This window comes from Eucyclogobius newberryi, unplaced genomic scaffold, assembly GCF_026437365.1.
Source record: "Eucyclogobius newberryi isolate DKJ021-1_F unplaced genomic scaffold, fEucNew1.0.hap1 SCAF_11, whole genome shotgun sequence".
NCBI classification, from domain to species: domain Eukaryota; kingdom Metazoa; phylum Chordata; class Actinopteri; order Gobiiformes; family Gobiidae; genus Eucyclogobius; species Eucyclogobius newberryi.
In genome coordinates this window covers 23,665,389-23,681,113 of record NW_027315735.1, presented here as the reverse complement: position 1 = coordinate 23,681,113, position 15,725 = coordinate 23,665,389, and the positions used below count along the sequence as shown (strand labels likewise).

At 41.2% G+C, this 15,725-nt stretch overlaps 1 protein-coding gene across 2 annotated transcripts in view; it reads left to right on the top strand.

Annotated features, from left to right (window-relative positions):
• The window catches only part of LOC140354275 (A disintegrin and metalloproteinase with thrombospondin motifs 2-like), a 137,898-nt gene that overhangs the window by 92,522 nt on the left and 29,651 nt on the right, over nt 1-15,725 (top strand). The window lies entirely within an intron of this gene.

The following is a 15,725-nucleotide window of genomic DNA, read 5'->3' as shown; positions in this document are numbered from 1 at the left end:
CCAACATAATGATTGACATTCGAAAAATGTTGATAATCACGTTGAGATTAAATTTCAAACTGGACCAATTTAACAGACTTTGGACAAATTGGTACAATTAAGCCGGACGACACGTTTAGGACTATGTGCAATGTGTTTATGCTTACTCTTTGTATCTGGTTCTGTGCTCCTTTGGTTTTTGCTTTATAAAATAGATAAATAAACTGAAAAAAAGAAGAAAAGCAACTGTATTCTGAATACCACCAAAAGAAAGAGCAACTGTACAAAAATACTATCACTCACAAAGTAGTGTATTATTGATACATGTATTTAATTTCTTCCCAACACTGCAGATTTCTGAACATATGTATTTTTGATTGTAAAATAAAAAAAACCTGCAGTTTTTATCATCCTTGTAGTAGTGAAGTATTTTCCTCAGTATTGAAATCACGCACAGATAAACTTAAGAACTTTGCCCAAAAGGCAGGAGGTCACAAGCCTGACATTTTACAAAACATTGTCAAATGTATCAGAGAATGTCTCTCAGTGTCAGTCCTGCCACTGTCTGTCGTCGCCTGGACTTGTCAACAATGTCAAAAATATGACTTAGAGGTGAATAATGTGGTGTTCACCTCAAACTGTTAAAAACCTGCCAACCTTATTATTATGACTTCTTCCCTTTTCTTATTCTTGTTACTCCTGCTTTCTGGTCTTGTAGCCGGTAACATTAAATAGAATGAAACTATTGTGATTGCATATCTGATTTAATTTGCTTACGTTCTAACACATTCACACGTTCTAACACTCTTCTCCTCCAGAGGCTCACAACTTAAAGAGGGTAAAGAAGAGTAAAAGTTGCTGGGCCTATAAGTTTGAACAGCGTCTGCCTCCTCATTGGCCATCTGCCCGTGTGTACAGTGATTTGATTAGTGCAGAGCTTCATTAGGGCTGAGAGACAGGGGAGGACGCTCCGGTTGCTCCCTGCTCGAGTATACGGTTACCTGTCTGTGGAAGAGGATGCAGTTATTAGCCATATGCCTGGAGATGGGGCCGGAGTGGGGCTCGCACGCTCCCCTCTGGAGGACCGAGCGCGGCGGAAGTTAGAGCTTCCTATTGGGCCTGTTTACGCTGTATCTTATCTCTGCATTTGCAAACACAGAGATATCCTGGATGTTTCTGTGGGAGTTGGTGCTGTGGGGTTTCCTCGTTAAGTGCAGGAAATCATGTCAGCGGGAGAGAGGACACACGTTAATAGACTAATCTTTCTCTAGAGTGGAGGATGTCCTAAAATGCACACTGCGCCTGATACTTGAACAAGATGTGATAGAAGAAGAAGAAATAACAGATTTACAGTTCTCTTCAATTTAACTTGATTGAGTACTGTATTTATTTTATTGATTTGGAGTATTTAACAGGGAGAGTCTACATTAATAAACTTATCTGTAAATGTACCAGTATTTGTTACCTCATTTACAAAGATTCAGTCATTAACAGCAAGAAAAACAGCTATTTTTCCTGGGGTCCACATAAAACAGCAACAGATAATGACATTTAGAAGTAGCACACAGACATGTCATGTTATTTACACTAACAGATGTACATTTAGCTTCACACTAGACTATATTTTGCCCAATTTTAAGCCCAATTTACCTTTCCACAAGTTTGGGAAGGTGTGACACGAGAAGCACACTTCTAGTACACGATTATTTGTTGTGGCACTCCTCGCGTCTGAAAGGTCAGTGTGTTTCTGTTACGACTATCCGTCAGGTCGCATGGATATCTACCATTGTCGGTTGCGATCGAACAATCGAACAATCGGAGCCCTAAAATTGCGTATTTTTTTACCAGATGAAGAAAGAATCCTTATGTGTCTTCCAAAGAAACATAAGAACTTCGGGATGATCTGATTCTTCTACAGTACAGAGCTGTTTCAAAAGTCCAATTTGGCAAAAGCGCTGAACCAACAACAGGTGATCCATGTGTAGAGCACTAAACTTTGTGGTGATTATAACAGCTTAAAGGCAGGTACAATCAAAATTCTTATGTCTATTCTGCGTAGCGTGCCCATCCTGCTCTCTCACGTCTGAAATGCCCACGTTGACATCAGAAGTAATTGCAGGTGTGCACTAAACGCCCAGGGCTCGCCGCTCCAGTGGTTTTGATTACAAGTGATCAGCTTCATGTCACGCCGCTGCCTGCTCCCACTGTAAGAGTGATGAATGGCTCTTTTAATTGTTTCTAATTGATAACTGCTCTGAAAGACTTTGTTATGAAACGCCGCCAATTTAGTAACAGCGATACACTCTAGCGCCTTATTAATTCTCCCCCGTCTGGCTCCGGCGCAGAGTAACTGAAATGAACTCCGTCTGTGCACTGGTGGGTTGACTACGCTTCATCTTTTCTTACTGTACATGCGCATGTGTGTGTGTGTGAGGCTTAAACATTCTTGTACTTTCACAGAAACACAGAATATAGAACACAAGAGAGAGAGAGAGAGAGAGAGCAGAAAAAGAATAGTAACACATGAAATCCAATAAAATGACGGCGCATTTTGTCTAGTGTGATTTTTCACATCTGTCCATTTTCAAATTAAATCAGAATGAAATTTGATGATTTTTTTTGCAACGTCAGTTATAATTTCGTTCCAGTCCTTGATTGTTGGTTTAATTTGTGTCATCCAATTTCTCTGCCAAGGCCTTCTTCCCTGCTCCATGATGTTTTCCTCAAAGGGATCCATTTATTGTGTCCATGACAGACGTTTTGAGTCCCAAATACAGACGTCAAGTGGGGTATTGATTCTGAAAACAGGCTGCAAGGCTTTATTAATCCAAAAGATAATTTCCAAAACACATGGTGGTCCACCCTGCACTACCACAGTTTCCCGTAACATGTTTTCTAAAACTGCTATAGTTGTAGTAGTAATAGAAAGTGGCTGCAGCATTCTCAAGCACCAGTTGTTTGTAGTTGGACAGCCATCAGCTTCTACATGCCACTATGTATAATAAAGGTACACTTTATTGTCCCATAGGGAAAATGTGTCCTCTTTGTTTCAGCCATCTTTCAGAAGCACTGGGGGCGATCTGTCAGGAGCAGTGAGAGACCCCAGTGAGCGCCCAGGGACCCACCTCCACATCTGGATTGGTCAGGACTGTAGGGGGCGCGATAGTGACAGAAATCAATACAGTATCTTGATTTGTTATGTGGAGTATCACGCTAAATTATGTGAATATAACAGAAATGTGTTTTAGGCATGTCTTTAATTGTGTTTGTTACGGTTTAACAGGCAAATGGTAAATGTCTGTAAAATTGAAAAAAAATTGAAAAATCACCCAAATCTGCTCTTTTTGTAGCTAAACCATTTACAAAGCTTGCGTACAACAACATGAATGATATTATTTCAATTTTGATATATTGCCCACCCCAGAACTACCTGGGACTAACCTATTTGTGCAAGTATTAGTAGTGGTAGCAACTATTGTAGAAGATTGGGTTTTGATGAAATAGTAATCGATTCAGTAGAGCAGGAGGAACCAGTGTAGAGAAAGTGAGTATTTATTATTTATATTACTGTTTACCAGCACTTCAGATAGCAGGTATTTTTACTCCTTCATTGTTCCCCTCGCCTCATTAGGGATGATTTACTCAGGTGTTTGGATAGCAGAGTTACAGTGAGTGTAAAACTACATTACAGGAGGCTTATGTGTTTATCATGATCATTTATTATGAGCCCGTACTGGATGATAAATCCTCGCCCCGCTGATCTCAGGCAGCCGCGCTCATGGGCAGCACACAGGCATTTGCATACATATTGTCTAACACTTTTTCAATTTCTCCTTCTCCAGATTTAAAGCGATTTCAAAGATATTGCCATTGATATGAAAAAGGAAAAAAAAGGCACAAAAGCAGAGAAGAATGTAATGACGATAATAGTTCAAACTGATCAGAGCAAGGGTCATTGTTCAGCCAGGAGCCCGAGCATGTTTATATTGTTTGTTAGGTTTTATATTATTAGCCTCGTAAAACGTTGGCTTGACCGCCACCAAGTTTTACAGAATACTTAACCTACACAGCTGTAATATATTAGCTCTACATGCCACCGCTTAATGCTGGAGCTGCGGCAGAGTGGTTAGCGCAATCTGGATTCAAGAAATGTATTGGTGCACACACAAAAATCACTCCACACTGGAATGTTTGAGCATTGTGGATCATAACAAGGTCAGTGAAATCTAAGATTTATTATTATCAAAGACACATGTGGATCTTGTCGTAAAATAGGAGTGAAAAAATAATATAATCACATCTGCTGATGTTATAATTGCAGATGAACGGCTGAGGCCCATGTAAATATTATGGTAAATGTAATGTTTTTTAAATTATTGCCCAAAAACTTTATCAGTTTACGATTGGCTCCACAATCCTGTAATATTATTCTCATGGTTTAAAGTCCTTTCAACTGACAACAATCGCCTTTGGAGTTGAAAAATGGGACACAGTTTTAAGGTGACTTAAAAAAACAAAAACAAAAACAATTTCACCATAGTGCCCTTTACACACGTCCCAAATGTGGAGCGAGTGGTTGTTTGTGCACAGACACGCCCACTTTTTTCACCCTTCCAGAAACTTCCAGAGCCCTAGTGATAAGTGTGTGTCAATCAGCTGTTTGCCACGAGGAGATGACACTGTTTAATCAATGAAAAACGGGAAGCACAACAGCCTAAATCAGGGGTGGGCAAACTACGCCCCGCGGGCCACATCCGGCCCGTGAAATGAATTAAATAATAGATTCAATAGCCTATATTTGACAGAAAAGTGATTTAATTTGGTATTTAATTTTTGGGATTATTTTTTTTTTCACACCAATGATCGCAGGCCGGCCCTCCGCTACTTGCCTGGATTCGAAAATGGCCCTCGGAGGAAAATAATTGTCCACCCCTGGCCTAAATAAAGGATCAGTAAATTGCACTGTATAATTATTATAGATTATAAAGTTGTTTTTGTGCATTATTTTTGTATTTTTTAGGATAAAAGTGTCTTCAGTTGTTATAGTGGTGTAGTGTGACTCTCTCATGACTGTCAGTCGTGTAGTGTGGACCTCAGACTCTATTATCACTCTCAGTCCAGTCGTGTAGTGTGGACCTCAGACTCTATAATCACACTCAGTCCAGTCGTGTAGTGTGGACCTCAGACTCTATAAACACACTCAGTCCAGTCGTGTAGTGTGGACCTCAGACTCTATAATCACACTCAGTCCAGTCGTGTAGTGTGGACCTCAGACTCTATAAACACACTCAGTCCAGTCGTGTAGTGTGGACCTCAGACTCTATTATCACTCTCAGTCCAGTCGTGTAGTGTGGACCTCAGACTCTATAATCACACTCAGTCCAGTCGTGTAGTGTGGACCTCAGACTCTATAATCACACTCAGTCCAGTCGTGTAGTGTGGACCTCAGACTCTATAATCACACTCAGTCCAGTCGTGTAGTGTGGACCTCAGACTCTATAGTCACACTCAGTCCAGTCGTGTAGTGTGGACCTCAGACTCTATAATCACACTCAGTCCAGTCGTGTAGTGTGGACCTCAGACTCTATAATCACACTCAGTCCAGTCGTGTAGTGTGGACCTCAGACTCTATTATCACTCTCAGTCCAGTCGTGTAGTGTGGACCTCAGACTCTATAATCACACTCAGTCCAGTCGTGTAGTGTGGACCTCAGACTCTATAATCACACTCAGTCCAGTCGTGTAGTGTGGACCTCAGACTCTATAATCACACTCAGTCCAGTCGTGTAGTGTGGACCTCAGACTCTATTATCACTCTCAGTCCAGTCGTGTAGTGTGGACCTCAGACTCTATAATCACACTCAGTCCAGTCGTGTAGTGTGGACCTCAGACTCTATTATCACTCTCAGTCCAGTCGTGTAGTGTGGACCTCAGACTCTATAATCACACTCAGTCCAGTCGTGTAGTGTGGACCTCAGACTCTATAATCACACTCAGTCCAGTCGTGTAGTGTGGACCTCAGACTCTATAAACACACTCAGTCCAGTCGTGTAGTGTGGACCTCAGACTCTATTATCACACTCAGTCCAGTCGTGTAGTGTGGACCTCAGACTCTATAATCACACTCAGTCCAGTCGTGTAGTGTGGACCTCAGACTCTATAATCACACTCAGTCCAGTCGTGTAGTGTGGACCTCAGACTCTATAAACACACTCAGTCCAGTCGTGTAGTGTGGACCTCAGACTCTATTATCACACTCAGTCCAGTCGTGTAGTGTGGACCTCAGACTCTATTATCACACTCAGTCCAGTCGTGTAGTGTGGACCTCAGACTCTATAAACACACTCAGTCCAGTCGTGTAGTGTGGACCTCAGACTCTATTATCACACTCAGTCCAGTCGTGTAGTGTGGACCTCAGACTCTATTATCACACTCAGTCCAGTCGTGTAGTGTGGACCTCAGACTCTATTATCACACTCAGTCCAGTCGTGTAGTGTGGACCTCAGACTCTATAAACACACTCAGTCCAGTCGTGTAGTGTGGACCTCAGACTCTATAATCACACTCAGTCCAGTCGTGTAGTGTGGACCTCAGACTCTATTATCACACTCAGTCCAGTCGTGTAGTGTGGACCTCAGACTCTATAATCACACTCAGTCCAGTCGTGTAGTGTGGACCTCAGACTCTCTACAATCACACTCAGTCCAGTCGTGTAGTGTGGACCTCAGACTCTATAAACACACTCAGTCCAGTCGTGTAGTGTGGACCTCAGAATCTATAATCACACTCAGTCCAGTCGTGTAGTGTGGACCTCAGACTCTCTACAATCACACTCAGTCCAGTCGTGTAGTGTGGACCTCAGACTCTCTATAGTCACACTCAGTCCAGTCGTGTAGTGTGGACCTCAGACTCTATAAACACACTCAGTCCAGTCGTGTAGTGTGGACCTCAGACTCTATAATCACACTCAGTCCAGTCGTGTAGTGTGGACCTCAGACTCTCTACAATCACACTCAGTCCAGTCGTGTAGTGTGGACCTCAGACTCTCTATAGTCACACTCAGTCCAGTCGTGTAGTGTGGACCTCAGACTCTCTATAGTCACACTCAGTCCAGTCGTAGACATTTCTATTCCAGGAGTCATTCTCAAGCTGCAGATCTTGTCTGAGAACTCGGATATTTATCCCACTCTGAGCTGAGTAAGACCTGCCCACCGGGCAATTGTGTTTCTTCGCTCTTTTAACTCTTAAACACTTTAATAGTGCTCCTAACAAAGTTAAAAGAGCCAAAAAGAATCAAGAAGGAATGCAGTCTCTATCCCTTTTGTGTTGGGATTGTCTGAAAAGCTGTCTTTTAGACAGCACGACATTCCTATTAACTTTCTTCAAAAGAGGCTTTATCAACGCAGAAGACACACAAATTCAGGACCTCAGAGTGCCGTGCATCTTCATCTTAAAGCCACTAACCACTCTTTTGAAGACAGGAAAAAAGCAGGGAAATAAATGGTTTGAAAGAGGAGTTAAGGAGGCCATTTTTGTTTAAAAAAAAAAGAAGAGAGAATCCCTCTTTAAACAGGAATGGAGGTTTAAGATTCAATTTACCAGTAATATACAACAACATTTTGAAGCCATGAAGCTCGATCAGCCCTGGCCCTTCAGATGCTAATCAGGTAATCATCAGCGATTAGGGAGCTGCAGCTAGCCAACAATATGATTTTAGATGGTCCATTGCATGGCTGTTAGGGTAACAAAGAAGGGATACTTAAAACAGTGATCAAGAGGTTTACGCAGTCCACAGTAGGATAAAGATCCGAGTTCTCAGTCTAGATCCGCAGGTTGAGAATGATTTTTGTTTTAAAAAAAGTTTCCAGATGACTTCAGCTGAATCTTTTTCTACAATGTATTTGTTCAGCCACAAAAATCTTTAGCAACTGATGACAAATCCACTAAAAATATCTGGATGAGGAACAGAAAGTATTTACTGACCCCTTGTGGCTACAGTTGAGATGTTTGGCTCGATCAAATAAACCTGGTTTCTCAAATTTCACCTGAGATGCCCCGTTTGGTCTCAGAAAAAGTGTCGGGTCCTTCAAATGGCAGGTGGTCACAGAGCGGCCCGGACTGGACATTGCCTCCGGGCACAGACACAGGAAAGAAACACTGACTGGCTGTTTTTGTTCCTATAGCTCTCTGTCTAACTTTATATCGTTTGAAATAGGTGAAAGCAGTTCTTCTGTCCACTTGCCTCTTGAATTTAGACCTCGCCTCAGTTCAGGAGCAGGTTAAAGAGGGACAGTCCTGACAAAGTGGAAAGGGGGGTTGCTGAGGAGTGCAGAGGGGGCCACAAACCCATCACTGCTCCATCGGCTCGTCTCTGCTCAGATTTATGTCCCGTGGAAGCCGGACCTTGCCCCTCGCTGTCAGCATCTTTCTTCATCTTCCTCCTGCTGCACAAACTGCTCTGCACACATCACAGACAGGGCTTTGGCTTTGAGAACATAATAAGAAAATGAAGTCATGTTTTTGGTTTACTATTTAGGATAGGGATGATCTGATACCAAGAGCATTTGCAGATAGTCCATAAAGCTCTTATACGTTGAAGTAAAGTATACAAATTAACTTTTTGCATATAAATAAATAATAATGTATGTGTTTATCTGGGATATGAAATAATTTGTTGCATGATTGTGTAAACTTAAAGGTGGAATGGACGATTTTTTTCAGCAATTTTTTTTTTATCATATTTCCTCGTGGCGTGGATAAATCATTTGTCCTGCCACGTATCAATCATAAAACGCACCTACCGCTCACCTGCAGCCGCGTGCGGTTCGTCCCCACGTTTCCGCGTGCCTAAGCGCATGGATCTATCATAATATAGTTCTCTCAGTGTACGGGACAAAATGAAGACGGAGAAAGACGGAAATGGAAATCTACGGGAGACGAGAGATGCGATGCGCTCCGTTGCGCTAATAATCAAACGCACGTGTGTGTTGTATCAGTCCACACGGGGGAGTGCGCATGCACACTTCCGCCTGCGTTCTCAAATTGCCGAAAAATCGTCCATTGCGCCTTTAATATGGCCATTATTATTAACCGAATTGCTCTTCTATTTCCATGTTTACTCGTTAGTTAAAAAGTTTAGAAAATATCCGCACCAAATATTAGTTGATTTTTATTATACCGATACCAATACTTAAACCGATATATATTACTCATCCCTAATTTTTGCTACATTTTTTATCTGTATTGTCTCTGCCAAAAAGGTATGTTTCAGGCCTGTATTGACACTAATGGTTTTGCTTCTGATTTCCACCAAGGCACAAGGAGGTCAGTGTATCTAGTCACCAAGGGTCAGTAACGAAGCCAAATGTTTATCTGTGGCTCATGTGCATTCGCCCCAAAAATGATAGACCCCAAATTTACTAACACCTTATGATCAGATGAGTGAGCTTTGTGGTTTTGAGTGAAATTACCACAGTATCTTTGCAATCACTGGCTGCTTCCAATAGAGGTTTTTGCACTTGTCATAATAAGTGAGTGGCTGTATTGCTTTTTTGCCTTCTGGGGTCCCACAGACAATCATTTTGCTGCGTTTTGTGATGTGTATTGATTTGGCAGAGGTTTCAAGTCTGAGGACCCTCGTGACACAACCTCTTGATTTAGTCTGGCTGGGGACTGGCACTGTCTTCACATAGTTCCTTTTGGTTAATGCACTAAAATAAACCGCCTGGTCATTTGTTCTTAGGTGATCCTTGTCTGCATACCTGTGTGGCTGATGTTTTCATGGTTTGAGCGGTTTCTACTTTTTGATTTCATAAGAGACCTTTCTAAATGTCTGCGGCAGGGCTGCTGGAGACTGCAGAGACCCGCTCTAAGCTGCTATACCAGCCGGGCTTTGCTGTCTTATTGGACACGTCCGAGCCCAGCACACATCACACCAGCATAGCCACTTGGAACACTGATTGATCTTTGCCCACAATATTGCCACTGCGGATGCTATGATTGGATTACTGTTTCGAGACATGTTCCCAGTGTGTTTCTCCATGTGCCAATAATTCATGCAGACCTTCACCTGTTGTTGTTGTTGTTGTTGTTGTTGTTGTTGTTGTTGTTGTTGTTGTTGTTGTTGTTGTTGTATTGCCTCCTAATTTTGCTGTGTTTGTGATTTCTGCTGGTTATGAGCTGCTGGCCGTGCATGCATCAAGGCGTTATGAAGTTAGGCAAATGAAAGTGTGGTGTGTCCCCAGCAGAGCTCCTGACAGACAGACAGTTATGTAAGAGTGCAGCAGTAAAGGTTGAACCACCAGAAATCCACCGGCACCGAGCGGCGCTGAGGAGAGGTGGCCCCGCTGATAATAAAGACACCGTCATGCAATATTAAAATCTGCACCCCTGCTAAACTTTAAAACAATATTATGGATGGCTGTGGTTATAAGACTTCAAATACAAACCTTTTTCTAAAACATATCAAGTGTGATTTCTTAACTAATTTATTACTTAGGCTGTTACAAAATAATTATACTTGTATATTGATAATCATTATTATCGTTATCTGAACTATGCAGACTCTAAAAAACACATAGAACACATTTTTATTACAACAACAGTGACATTATTAATTCTAAATGCCAACAAGACATAAACAAATTCAGATTTTCATTAATGATCAACTTTATTCCTAAATATTCTCTTTCTAGAGGCTTTCGGTCATCATTATTTAAACCTTCCTTTTGATTAAGATGTATTTAAAAAGCTTCAGTGCTCAAGTGAACTACCGGTACTAAAATAATCATTATTTGCAGCCCTACATATGACCTTCCTGCTCGTCTAACCCGATTTAAAGAATTTCACTAAATTTGAAGTACAACCATTACCTAGTTTATGTTGTTGTATAACCTGGAGTGGGGCTTAGAAACTAATCCAATATGTAAATAATATAAAGAAGAGATAAAGCATATCCACATTTGTAGAGAAACATTTTTCAAAACACTTCTTTAGGGGGAAAATGATACGCTCTTTCTGTCCCCATTAAAGGGTTTGTGCGGTAGGGCATCTGGCAGAAGCAATGCCATTAGACCTATAATAAATATGCAAATCACAGCACTACAAGTTGAGGCTTAGGACTTGCAGCTCCTGAAAGCGATTGGATGTCCATGATCTTTAAACCGCACTGCATTGAAAACTGAGATAATTCTGTTGTGGGCACCAAGTTGTATGGAACTGCAGCGCATAATTAAATCAGCAATATAGCAATGATATTAATAGCCGGGCAAAGTTCAACATATGAATAATTAGTGTCATCCCGTGGGAGCTCTTGATGTAAAATTAGATTACTGTCAGGATAAATAATTAACAACTCTATGATTGCGAGTAGCTGATCCGACTTTATGAACAACTTGCAACAGTCGTTTAGTTAAAAATAGCGTGTGTTCTGTATTTGATGACACTGTGTGGGCTATGGGCTGTTGTGTTGGTACCTGTCTGCATCCGGAGCCACTTATCACCCTGACAAAGCATAAAGCCGTCACCGTGGAGACAAAATGTGGTTGCCGTGAGCGATGTGCTCGGGACATGGCTCGAAGTAAATGATGCACCTTTCTGCGGACAGCGGGGCCTTGAACTGTGGAGGGCCCTAAGCCTCCCACCTGCAGCGCGCAGACAAACCCGGAGAGGAATGTGTAGGCGGCGCCGTAACCGGGCGGCGATCATTGATGCAAAATGTACCTTTTATTGTCCAGGTTCTCAAATAGCTGCATCGACCATGAAAATATTGGTCGATATCTAGTTTGGAGCAGAGTTCAGACTTTGGAGGAAGAAAGGTTTTTGTTTTTCAATGATTTTTGATTATCTTTTTCTTTTTTTTTTTTACATATCGCTTGTCTAATATATTACACTTTTTCAGTATGGAAGCAGAACATGCAGAAAGATTTGGACAGTGGATCTTGTGTGACTTTTCTAAGGATTTATTGTGAATATTCTGGGCTTGATGGAGAACTTGGTTCGTTTTCTCATACACCAAAATTAGAGGGAAAAAGGAAAGGAGAAAACAGCATCGTGTTGACCCCTGTGGAGATGGATAATAATGAGTTGAATCACTTGTTAGTTTGTTGTTTACTTGAGTAATAGATAGAGTAGGTTTATCGCACCATACTTTCCTTTTATACCCAAAGTTTTCAGAGGGAATGGATATGGAAACTACCTGGATGACTGAAGGTCTACACAAATCAACAAAAACATTAAGTAAAAATAATTACGCTAAATTACGTAATTTCCTTTCACTCTATGCTCCAAAAAAGTAAACCTGAAACTGCTCTGTGATCTGGCAATTTAAGTCTCATTAACTTGATCATTCAGAGACTTTTATTTCATAAAGTTGGTCACAAACTAGAGGAACGGTGCTCTATTAGACTATGTGAAGGAAAGTATTATTATTTCACTCATGTTTATTAATGTTGTCATGAATAATTGTAACATTTTAATGCTGCTTGGAGAGTTTTCAGAAGTGTCATTACATAGATAATAGTCAATGCTAAAACAAGATACTGTAGGGAATAGGGTTTATCTCAGCACTAATATAAGACCACATGGTAATATCATTGAAGCTACTATTATTTTGTGTTGAAAATTACATGATATTGTCTAAAAAATAAAGTTTTTGTTATTGGCATTGAGCAACGAGTATCCTTAGCACCAACAGCTCCAGCTCCTTCCCACAATAATGGCAACACTTATTGCTCCAGTGCTCTGACCCTCTCACACTGTAGAGTGCGGCCTCATGTTTCTGGCCCCCCTCTCTTGTTGTGCCACACTTCCTCCTCTCTGGCCCCCGCCCCTGGTATTGAGCAGGCCAGCAGACATTCTTGACATTTTGCAAAGGTTGAAAGACAAAGAGCCTTTGTCCTAATAAGGCCGTGCTCTCTCCTCACCTGAATGAGAAACTGCAGTGATGGAGCGAGGGTCTTTTCTACTGCCACACACAGCCTCAACCACCGCGTGAACATGTAAATCAAGTCCTGAGGAGGAAGGGGAGGAGTGGAGCTGGGAAACAAACGTCAATCTTACATTATTTACATGTCTATTATCTAAATACTGTATAAACTGACCACACCTCCTCTAACTCCCTCACCATCTTCTTACAAACTTTGTGTACAAGAGAAGGGAAGCATCGACCACTGAAGACACCTTCCTGCACGGCTTCGTCAAGCTATTGAGCAAAAATGTTGTAACAGTTGTAACTTAAAGGTGCTGTACCTGATTTTTACTGTCTTAAATAGGTGGGGGAAAAAACAAACTAGTTATTTTTAAACTCTTTGCAGTGGTCCAAATGAATCGCTCACTTAACTGTTGCCTGCTGAGTTTCCATAACTTTCAAAGACCAGCGTGTCACGGTAAGGAGCATGCTAGCAGTGCGGCTTCCCGATTATATATGTTCTGTGACAAAACTGTTTATTATACATGGGGTACTGCCCCTTTAAAGCGTTGTAAATGAATAGCCAAAAGTAGAGGTTGAATAGATTTGGAAACTTAAATCACCCAATGGTTGTTCTGGAGAGATGTAAAATCTAATTGAGTATATAATCTGATTGAAAATTAATGAAAAAGAGCAAAACAAAACAACAATCTTGTAGTGCAGGGTACAAAGTGATATTTCGGTACATTTGTGGTTATTTTTGCTGTCCATTTATGTTTTGAGATCGTATTTTTGTAGATTGCTTCATTGCTATAATGTCGTTATCGGCATAATCCCCTAAAATATCGAGATGCATTCATTTTTGTTAATATTTTCCACCCTTGTCCAAGAGATATCATGATCTTGGTCAATTCAAATCCCTTTTTCAACAACAATATTAACTGAAAGTGTTTATGAACCTGGAAACTCCAGAGCTGTTTTTGTTGATTTCATCTGTTACATATTTGCTGGTCCTCGCTTGTGTGTGGGAACTCTGTCACTCACTCACATGTGGGCAGAGATGGGATCATTTTCAGACTTCCATATTTATTCTCCTAGCGACTCAAGAGCCAATATTAGCCGCGCGTTCGTTGTGTTACCCGTGAGTACGTTGCCGTGGAAACATTGCATAAGAGGGAGTGGGATTGTGGGATGCCCCTTGCTGATTGGGAGGCAATGTGGCAGCTCTTCTCTCCGTTTCCCCTCTCCTCCTTGTATCTTCACTTGTGCTAACTGTACGTGTCACAACACTTGAGCTGTGACTGCGTAGCACATGTTAAATTAACTTCAGGCCCTTTGCAACAAAAGCTCCGTCCCGTCTTTTACACTCGAGGCAAAGTTTCTGACGAGGATGATGGGGCTGCTCCCCAATTGCACTGTTCTCCCTGCAATCTCTCTCTCAAAACTCTCAAAGGTACTATATTATTATTATTTCTTTTTTTGCACAAATCATCCAGAGCAATTTTTCTAAGGATAAACACATGGTATCTATAACAATGTATCTCAAGTAATTTAGTTATTGTACAACATGCATACTCTAAAAGCATGCTTGTGTTAAAACAGTGAAAACACTCTAAAGATGTCCTCAAATGGCATTGCCAAAGCTTCAAGGGCCTTTTGCAATCCAACTACTCAAATAAACAACTATAGATATGGGAGTTGTGCCCAGTGCCACAACACCCCAGAGACTTCCCTTTTCTGTCACCCTTCCACTGGAAAAAAGAGGTGTCATACTCATGTGGTTTGGTTCACCTTCCGCGCTGTTTATGTGGACTAACGTATGTCGGTCACACAAACTCAAACAGCGCTTAAGCAAACACAAAAGGACCATAACACGCCAAGATCCTGACTCTCCTGTTACCGTACATTTTATTCAACTTAAGCATGAAGCTTCATCTCATTGCTTTTGTGGAATGGAACAGGCACATGTTCCACCCAGAGGGGGACCACAAAGTCTGTTGTATTTTAACTTTACAAACTCTCAGCCCTATAGGCTTAAATGATGAATTGTTATATATACCAGTAATGTCTGAAAATGGTGGTAAAATAATAGTGAATTTGATTCTCGTCCCTCTGAGTCGGAGGGAGGTTTAAGCAACTTTTATGTACCACTTATTTTTGACAAATGTGACAAAACTAAAGGGTAATTGCTTCTTTTAAAATTTTCATAATAACCTATTTTGAGTATTTTGGGGTTTCATTGTGAATGTGTCCACGGTTGTATACTGACTTGATGGGGGCACATGTCCTAAGGGGAGCAGAAGGGGCGGTCCTCACCTGGTGAAGGTCAGAGGGACTGGAACGTCCTCTTAATAAATGAATCAAGAGTAAGTCTTTAGATTTTGTAATTAGAATCAACCATATTAGAAAAAATATATAGGACCAACTCTTCTAGACTGACATCTTATAAAAAATAAAAAATAAATCTAATCAACAAGTGCAATTTTGTTTATTTTTTGCTTTTTTTTGTGAATATATTCATAACCATACTGGGCTTTAGGACATGCTGAGTACAGCAGGGATTTTAAGATCTAACTTGTACTGATCTCCAAATCCTCTTTCAAAGATGTATTGTCCCTGTCTGTGGGAGGCCTTGATTGAGTTGGGGAAGATTGACTTTGTTGAATCCACACATGCTGCATGTTCATGACTGTGTGAATTGTCCTTACTGGGCCTCTGTAGCAGCAACACTGTGATGTGGGTCCACACCAGGAGGAAAAAGACAGAGACAGCAGGACGAGGAGGGGAGGACAGCCAGCAGCCTTGACTCCAAAGACAGGACAATTTATCATCTTTGGACT